The 7,956-nt window shown below is 49.7% G+C and overlaps 1 pseudogene; it reads left to right on the top strand.

The window, feature by feature from the left end:
* The first annotated feature begins 7,339 nt into the window (after positions 1-7,339).
* On the top strand, positions 7,340-7,732 carry LOC112864351 (large ribosomal subunit protein eL32 pseudogene; annotated as a pseudogene).
* Positions 7,733-7,956: the final 224 nt, after the last annotated feature.

Here is a 7,956-nt window from a genome sequence, read left to right as displayed (position 1 = left end):
CCAGCACAGGGGTATGGCAGTGCTGATCGGTAGGAGGCATGGCCACTGTGGTCCTCGGACTAGAATGTGTCTGAAGGCCGAGGGCACTGACCTAAGAGCGTGGAGTCCCAGGTCAAGTTTCCACTCAGACCCCAGCTCATTGAGATTGGGGGTAAATGACCTTCCTGCTCTGGGCTGCAGTTTCTCCATGAGTGAAATGTAGCTGGTGAACACTGCCCCGTCTTCTTCCCCATGCCACTAAGAGGCTCAAGCGGACGTGGGTGGAAAGTGTTTTAGCTACAAAGGGATGCATATATATAAGGGATGGTGGTATTGATGTCTCCCTATTTATGCAGAAAACCAAAACACTAATGTCTTTTATCAGACGGAATGAAAATAATTGAAAGAATAAACTAGGATTTTTTTACAAGTCATACCCCATGGAAAAGGAATTTTAAGACAAACGTCCTGAGTAAAAAACCCCCCTCACATGTTCCAGCTCGGCAGTGCAGTAGATCTGAGGTCCTACCGTCAGCCCGGGGTATCACTCGCAGGGCTTCAGCTGGGTTTGCAGTCACAATTGTTTACTGCGGAGTCCTTTTTTTTTTTTTTTTTGGAAATAATCAAATTGATATTTTTATACTACTACCTGGTAAGCCTCTCTTTTTCTCCCTTTCTCCTCATCCTCCACCACTATTATTGCTGAGTTGGGGAGAATGAGAAGTACACTGTGCCTAGGAAAATGGGAAGAAGATGGAGAGAAACGGTCCAAAGTTGAACCCAGGGCCAGAGGAAGCCACAGAGGACCCTGGGAGGTCAACATCGCTTGGGTTTGAAGTATATTAAATACAATTCAACAAACATGTATTGAGGTCCCACTGAAGACAGTGACGTATGATCTGATGGGGGCTCCTCCAAGAGCTCGTTATCTGGTGGAAATAAACTACTGCATTACTATGTTATGCTTGCATTCGACCGGCAAAGAGTCCTAGGGAAACCGCAGGTGATTCTCATTATATGAAGAATAACTGGAAAACCCCTGAGACGAGGTAATATTTGAGCCCAACTTCGAACAATGAGGCAGCGTGTGCCAGTGACATAAAGGGTAGTAGAGGATTCCAGGCAAAGTCAACAGTATGATGAAGGCCTGGAAGCCTGGACCTGCGTAGAATGCTTAGGTGAGAGCTCATGAAATATGTGTGATGTGCATGGGGGTAAAGGTGAGGGGTGTGCAAATTAGGAAGGGTTATATCACGCTGCAGTGACAAATATCCCCAAATCCCAGCGGCTTATAACATCAAGGATGGAAGAGGCCCATCCATGCCACCTTCACTCCAGGGCCTTGGCTGCTAAAACAGGCACTGTCTAGAACCACTTGTCCAATATAGTAGGTATTGGCCCCAAGAGGCTCTTTAAATTTTCAAAAGTCACATATGGCTAGCGGCTACCACCCTGGACAACATAGATATTATAGAACATTTCTGTTGTTGCAGAAATTTCTACTGGACAGCTTGGTCTAGAACAGGGGTCTGCAAACGATGGCCCATGGACCAAATTAAATCTGCGCTTGTTTCTATAAATAAAGTTTTATTGGAGCACGGTCATGCTCATTCATCTGTATATTATCTACGAGTGCTTTCCCAAGACAGGGTAGAGCTGAGAAGCTACAGAAGAGACCATATAGCTCACAGGGTTGAACATGTTTACAGAAAAAGTGTTGACACCTGCCTTAGACCCTTGCCCCAGTTGTCATGGTAGAGGGAAAAAGGGACCAGCTGGCTACCTCTGCTCACAATGCATAGCCCAAACTAGTTGTTTGTCCCCAGACAACCAGATGGGAGCAGGAGGCAAGATTTACCATTTCTCCCAGAAGGAGGGGAGACTGGAAACATTTGGCACACTGTGACAACCACAGAGGACATGGCTGGACACAGCATAAAGTTGAACCGAGTCTACAGGACCCAGAGGTTTGACTGTTATGCTAACAGAGTGAGGCATTATCAGAGCTTGTTGCTGCGGACAAGGATGGGTCCGTGATGTATATCGGCAACGGAGGCCATTAGGAAATGGATGAGAGTGGCCAATACTGGCAGAAAGGGAGCCAGGGAAGAAAAGGGGGGAATCGCTCAAGAGATGCACGGTGCATTCCCAGCTCCAGAAACTTCCCTCGGCCTGGACTATTCCCAAGGACCTACAGTTCTGCCCTAACCAGGTAGTGGCTCATTCCCAAGGCAGAGACTAATGACAGCAGACTGATTCGGGCACTTATTTTCCAAGAGCTTGAACCTTCCTTCCCAACAAACCTATGAGGTGGGTACTATTTTATCTCCATTTTGCAAACGAGGAAACTGGGGTCCAGCGGGATAAATAACCTGCCCAAGGTCACAGGGTAAGTGAGCGGTGGAGCAGGAATTCAAGCCCGCGCATCTGGCTGCTCTGGGGTCCTGCGCTCTGAGCAAAGTCCACCTGCCGCCATCGCGGCACATGGATCACCGGTCTGGCGGCTCTTCAGCTCCCCTGCTCCGGCTCCATGACTCTGTAGAAAACTACCCAAATTTATGGATTATGTGGACTGTTGCCTTTTACTCTCCAAAACACATTAAGTGATTTTGTCTGGAAATGTTTTACAAGCCCCAATTATGCCTCCTACATTCCCTCCTCGGTACAGCCCAGGTCCCCAGCCAGGACTGTAAAAGAGCCTTTTCTTCTTTCTAAAGCCTCTTAACTCTCTGCCCCCAGAGAGGGCTGGTTCTCCCCGAGTCTGGGAAAAGCAAAGCTCCCGTTCTGGCCCACGGGGAGATTTTAGACGGACCGTCATGTCTCAGCTCAGCTCTCCCCCTTTTCACGAGACTCTTTAATTAGGTTCAGAAACATGTTTATGATCCTGAGAACCAGCCCGTGTTATATTAGGCAAGTTCAAAGCTCCTTTCCCCCCAGCAACTCTCAGAACATTTCAGTCAACTCAGAGGCCTGGCTCAGAGCCAGCTCTGAACAAAATCAGATTGTGGGCAAACAGCGCCTCCAGCACCCCCTGCTCTGGGCAGCTTTGGACAGACGATGGGCTTCTGGCTTGGACAGAGCTGCGTCTTCACACCCGCCCCTCTCCACCGGCGGAATGACCCTGAACACCTTGCTAAACCGCCCTGACTGTGGTATTCTAAGTTGGGGAATATGTGTATTTGGAATTTAGAACAGACTTGCGGTAGCTACGAAGATCATGAACTTGAAATGACATATAGGGTTAGTCATCCTCCCTCTTCCTTGCTGGGCCCGTTCCTGACTCTTCTAGGGGCCTGAAGGGGTCATGCTCTCTGGACAGGTAGGCCACCACCGTGCACGGGAGCCGGGACTCCTGTCTATTCCGGGAGACGCTCTCCCCTCTCCGGGTGGACCTCGGCTTCTAACAGGGGCCTGTGTTCCGGGCGGCGTGAAAACCTTGCAGTGTCAGGAAATGTGCTTCTGCGGCCGGGAGCAACCCACGCAAGCAGAACCCACGACAGGAAGTCGCAGTAGAACACTGCACAGATTTCACAGACATCGGCCCATCTCATCCTCACTGCTCAGGAAACCGGGTATGATTCTTATTCCCATGTTTGCTTTTCAATCACGGCTTTGTTGAGATAGGATTCACGTCCCATGCAGTTCACCCACTTACACTTACACTTACAATTCAGAGCTTTTGAGTACAGTCACAGAGATTATGCAGCCATCGCTGCGATCGATGGTTGACCATTTCATCAGCGCAAAAGAAGCCCAGACCCATTAGCACTCGCTCCCCATTTCCCCCCAAACCTCCCACCCTAAGCAACCACTAATCTACTTTCTGTCTCTGTGGATTTGCCTATTCTGGACATTTCCCATCAGTGGAATCACGTAATATGTGGTCTTTCGTGTCTGGCTTGTTTCACTTCATATAACGCGTTCAAGGTTCAGTCTCACTGGCCTTTTCTGCCTCCTGCTTCCCCGGCTCCCCCTGCCTGCTCTAGGTGGGACTGCAGCCTGTGGTCACTGGCCCACCTCCCTGTTAAGGCTTCCCAAACACCAGGCGCCCCTCCCTCTGGAATGCTCTGTGCAGGCCACCTCGGGGGGGTGCACAGCCCTCAGCCCACTGCCCCCTGCCCCAGGAAATACATTTCTCAGTTCTTTCCACAATTTGAAAGGTTTTAAGACAAACTGGCCTGCTGTTGACAGCACTAATTCCTTTCTTCCTCTCCAATGCTCCTGTCTCTTCTCTCTCTTTTTTTTCAAACGGAATTCTTTTTTTTTTTTTTTTTTTTTTTGATGTTGTGTGTATGGGTTTTTTTCCCCCTGCCTCCAGCTGTCACTTTGGTATGGGGATTGATGTTAAGTAGCACTTACTGGCTCTCGCTACGTTCCAACTGCTTTATATACAGTATGCCATGTACTCTCCATGGGGCAGGCATCATTATCCCCATTTTTTTTTTCATTATCCCCATTTTATAAATGAAGGCACTGAGGCTCAGAAAGACACTCAGATTTTCCAAGACCACCCCAGTAAATGGCAGAGTCAGGATTGGACCTTTATCTGTCTGGCTTATTCTGCCTCCCCAGGGACCAAAGTCAGTGACCAGCTGGTGGCAGTTCTGACCATTTCGCCCAATGCCTTAGACATGATCAAACTCACTGCAGCCTGCTGGAGTGATCTTTACCGTGCACGTTCATGGTTGCTCAGGGAAGGTCAACCCACAGTTCTTCCTGACCTCTGCAAGAAAGAGGCCACGGAAGTGGCTTTACTAGTATAAGTTCAGAGGGAGGTGTTTCAAGATCTGTTTCCTAGCACTTTGTTATAATCATCAATGAAATAAGCCATTGATATCCTCGTTATTTATCTCTCTGCACTCTTTCCCCGGACCCCAAATCTTTGATGGATGCTACTGCCTTCAGAAGCATTTCCAAGCTTCCTCCCTGTGGCACAAAAGGCACTTCTTGATGAGGGGGACTACCTTCTCTGACACGGGGTCCCTGTGATGCCCTCCTCGATCCTCATTTTCCACCTCTCAAACTCTTTGCAAATGATGATGTCAAGTGAAAATATTTATCAGCTGAGCTGAAGCACAGTGGAAACACTAGACAATAAGGTGGGATGGGGGTAGGGGGTAGGTGGGCACTGGGAGACATGGCTCCTTACCAGCGGACGAAGGCACTGAGGCTGGATCCTGAGGGTCATGGAGAGATTCCAAGTTGATTAGTGCATGGTCGGGTCTGCGTGCTAGGTCAAAAAAAATGGACTTGTAAGGAAATGAAAAGGATATTAATAAGCCAGGCCCTGCTGGCAGCCTCCTCTTTACCTGTGAAATGGCTGGTGAGAAGCTGCTGGAGAGGGTGAAGAACATGAATTAAGCCGAGAACGTAGGTGCAGGTCAACAAGAGGCAGCCATAGTGAATACCACCCGTGTTCCAGGGAGCTTAGGTATTGGGAACCACGGAGGACTGTCCACTGGGCAGCCCAGGGAGCCAACAAAGAGGGTGGGGTGAGGGCAGAGGGGTGGCCCCCAAATCAACTGACAAGTTAACTGGCCAAAGAAGCAAAGAGGGGCCTTGGGGAAAGAGAAGAGGGTAACTTGCATGAGTTATCTACCACTGTGTAATAAATCACCTCAAAGCTTTGTGGCCATAGTCCTTTATTATCCGTTATACTTTCCAGAAGTTTGAATTTTGAAGTGGATGGACTGGGGAGCCCTCTCATGAGATTATGGTCAGATGCCAGCTGGAGCTGGCCAACCGGGAGACCCTCTCAAGGGCGGCTCCCACACATGCCTGGCGAATCGGTCACAAGCCTCAGCCAGTCTACATGCAGGTCCCTCCACTGGCTGCTCGAGTATCCTCATGGCGTGGTGCTGGCCTTCCCCAAGTGAATGATTCCAGAGACCAGGGCAGGACCTTTGATACTTGTATGACCTGGGCTCAGAAGTCGCACGTCATCACTTCGGCCATGTTCTATTGATCCGAAGCAGCTGCTCCTGATTCAGTGTGAGAGGGGACCACTCAGGAACGTGACTAGTGAGAAGCAAGGATCGTTGGGGCCACCTCGGAGGCTATCTACTACAAAATGCAGTTATTAAGCCTCTACTGTGTACTGTGAAAGGTAACCATCATTGGTTAGGAATCTGTGTTACTGAGATAACAGTAACATAACAGCTCAAAATCTCCAGCATGAGCACCTTGCCTGTGCAGGGTAATAACTCAATTAAAAGTGTTGCATAAGTGACCAGTCCTTACAGATTTTATAACCCCTAACCTCCACCTTCCAGTCCCCTCTGGTTCCAATCGATGAGACACTGAGGTCCGGGACTCTTAAGCAACTTGCCCAAGGTCACACAGCCAGTAAAAGAATGAGCTGTGGGGCGCCTGGGTGGTTCAGTCGGTTAAGCGTCCGATCTCACGGGTCGTGGGTTTGAGCCCCACATCGGGCTCTGTGCTGACAGCGCGGAGCCTGGAGCCTGCTTCGGATTCTGGGTCTCCCTCTCTCTCTGCCCCTCCCCTGCTCATGCTGTCTCTCTCCACCTCTCAAAAAAATAAATGTAAATGTAAATGTTAAAAAAAAAAAAAAAAAAAAGAACGAGCTGTGACTCAAACCCAAGAATCCTTGACATCAAAGCCAGCAGGCTTGCTGTTCCACTAGGCCCCCTTCACAGACACCATCCATCAGTAAAGAGGATGCTTCCAGCCTCCCAGGTTGGAGGGATCTCAGAACTCGATCTCCAGCAGAAGAGAGCATCTCAGATGCTCTTCTCAAGAGCTGAGGCCTCCCCCCAGGCAGTCAGGCCAAGCCAGCCTCCAGAAGACCAGGGAAAGCATTGAGTCATGTGTTTATACCTTTTCCAGTTCTACCTGCATTTTCCTCTTCCTGTATACAACTCCCAGCAGACTATTCCAGACTCTCACCCCTCAGGAACTTCCGGTTTCAGAGCCAGAGTCTCCAGCCAGGCCAAGGAGGAAGGATGGGGACCTCAGGGGACTCAGGGAGCCGGAGCCCACACTTAGGTTAAACCTTCCGTTCCAGTGGGGCCTGGAAATCCCCGTTTCCTTCTGCATCCCCAGCAAGCTCCTGTGCAGGCCTCCCAGCTGCACCTGGATGTGCTCCCAGCCTTAGCTCCCTCTGTGCCCCTAAGCTAGTCCCCGGCTCAACCCAGGAGGCCCTTTCTTCACGGAGCACTGGATGGAAGCATGGGCGACAGTCAGACCAATGGGTTCAAGTCTCAACCCTGCCACTTACCAGCTACAGCTTAGTCACATGAACCTCTCTGAGCTTCGGTTTTGTCCTACTTAAAAATAGTGGGCTTCCCTTCTCTCCCTCGGCCCTGCCTAGGCCGGTGGCAGCCATCTTTTACTCGGCATCATGGCCACACTCAGACTTTCGGTGAAGCCCAGGATTGTTAAAAAGAGGACTAACAAGTTCATCTGGCGCCACTCAGACCCACGTGTCAAAATTCAATGCAACTGGAGGAAACCCAGAGGCATTGGTGAAACGGGGGGAAGACAATCTAAGGGCCAGATCTCGATGCCCAACATTGGTTACGAGAGCAGCAAGAAAACAAAGCATATGCTGCCCATTGGCTTCCGGAAGTTCCTAGTCCACCACATCAAGGAGCTTGAAGTGCTGCTGATTTACAACAAATCTTACTGCACAGACATTGCCCAGACCCACCAAGCCACTGCAGAAAGAGCAGCCCAGTTGGCCACCAGGGTCACGAATCCTGATGTCAGGCTACAGGGCAAAGAAAATGAATAGACAGTTTATGCGTACATCGTATTTGTGCTAATAAAACCATAAAACTAAAATAATGATAATAATAATAATAAATAGTGGACCATTTAGGGGTAAATTACCCCGCCATTTGCAGTGGTGGCCTCGACGCATGGGGAGGGGTCTGATATCTTGCCCCACCTCCTCCCTTCAGCAAGAATTGCCTGGGTTGGTTTAAAGGTTCGAAGCAACGAGTCATCAGGGCCTGC

This window comes from Puma concolor, chromosome A3 (genome assembly GCF_028749965.1).
Source record: "Puma concolor isolate L17-30 chromosome A3, mPumCon1.1.hap2, whole genome shotgun sequence".
Lineage (NCBI taxonomy): Eukaryota > Metazoa > Chordata > Mammalia > Carnivora > Felidae > Puma > Puma concolor.
This window is presented reverse-complemented; position numbering and strand designations above follow the sequence as displayed.